The sequence below is a fragment of the Eufriesea mexicana genome, unplaced genomic scaffold, assembly GCF_001483705.2.
Source record: "Eufriesea mexicana isolate 0111107269 unplaced genomic scaffold, ASM148370v2 scaffold1030, whole genome shotgun sequence".
Lineage (NCBI taxonomy): Eukaryota > Metazoa > Arthropoda > Insecta > Hymenoptera > Apidae > Eufriesea > Eufriesea mexicana.
In genome coordinates this window covers 985,332-987,337 of record NW_016909159.1, presented here as the reverse complement: position 1 = coordinate 987,337, position 2,006 = coordinate 985,332, and positions in this window count along the sequence as shown.

Below are 2,006 nucleotides of genomic sequence, written 5' to 3'. Positions count from 1 at the left end.
CTGCTTATTATATGATTATTCGAGAAAAGAACCATTTCGTTGACTGATTTGTAAATGACTAAAGATTTAATATGAAATATTATTGACAAAGGATTCTTTTTATTATAGGAGGTTTACAAACATGAGTTATATTTATATGCAAGAGCCAGCCACTAAGGGTAAAGTAATAAGTATTAGTTAATAGTATTTTTTATTAAATAATTTCTAATTTGAATTACAATAATAAATAATAAATTTTAATAAATTTGATTTTAAAAATATTTTACATTAATAGAACTAATATATTTGTTATAACTAGGTTATAATGAAAACAACTGTTGGTGGTATTGAGTTAGAATTATGGGCAAAAGAAACTCCAAAGGCATATTATTAGGATGACACTATATTTCATACAATTATCAAGGGATTCATAACACAAGGTAGTGATCCCACAGGTACACGAGAAGGTGGTAACATATATGGAGAACCATTTGAAGTGAGACTATATTTAAAAATAAAATGAATTCCTTCTTTATTCAAAAATAATTATTAGATATATGTGTTTCAGGACAAATATCATACAAGATTACGTTTTTTTCACGAGATTTAATTCTAATGGCTAATGCTGGGAAAGATGACAATGGTTCCCAATTCTTCTTTTCTTAGTTCTACTGGAGAAACTATACATAACATGCTTAAACTTGAAAAAGTACTTGTAGATGAGGTAAATTTAATGTTTACAAAAAAATGTATCAAGAATTAATATAAATATAATATTTCCTCTTTTTTTGTAGAATGAAAGGCCACTTTATCCTCCAAAAATGAGAAAAACTGAAATATTGAACAATCCATTTCCTGATATTATACCAAGAATAATAGTACAGAAAAGTGAAGAAGTAAAGGACGGTTCAAAAAACTAGCAGTAAAGTAAAAATCATATATGTTTGCTGAATTTTGTCGTGATAGTACTGTTCTTTACAATGAAAAATTTTGTTACATAGATTTCAATCTTTTATCATTTGGTGAACAAGCAGAGGAAGATGAAGAAGAATCTGTGATATTAAATAAAAAATTTAGTGGTAAGGGCAAATCAGCTCATGATCATTTAACTGATCCAAAATTAAGCTCACAACTAGCTGTTGAACTACTTGGACTTGCAAATGAAAAGAGGAAGGAAGACTGCAATAGCGATTGGGAAAGTGTCGACGAAGTAAAAACTCAAGAAGAATTAGAAGTTATAAAGAAGGAGAAAGAGTTAGTTTATTGTTTACATTATAACTATGTTATAGAAAGTAGGATTTTTCACTGACTGTCTTATATTTATATTTTCCAAGTAATGAAGGAAAGTGTACAAAATAAATTGAGAGATATATAAAAAGAATCGAAGAATTATGTTGTTAATAATTAACGTGTATATGTTAAACTTCCAAAGTGAATAAAAGGTACCTAAGTATATAACCATCGCAGTTTCATTTTCTTCTTACCAAGAACAAAATCACTCGCTTTCATTTGTGACTTAATGTACGTCTATGATTAATTCATCAACTTTTATAATTGCATCGCGAAGACACAGCCTTAGCGAGCCTTCTAATATAAGTCTGGATATGAATTCATTGTTATTTAATTCATTATTGGCGATTATTGCATAGAGTGTTTGAATCATTGCCAATGGTTTGTCTTTTCATTAGTATAATGGAATAATTAATAATTTTAGTTCATGAATTAATTATAGAAATTTGGAATTTTTCACAACAGAAATATATTTATATTTGCTTCATTGACATTATTAAATATAAGAGACAAAGTTTGAATTTTACATCCATACTTTATCACATAGCTATTTCAAAGATGCAACATTTTCCCGCTACAAAAATACCTAGCATATCCGGCTGCAGCCAACTTCCAGTTGGCGGCAAGCGGGCATAACAGTAACATCGTGCAATATTCTCCCGCGTCAAAATAAAACATTAAATCTCAGAACGTTACGTGAAGTAGTGATATCGCTGATTGACGTTTTAATTACTTTA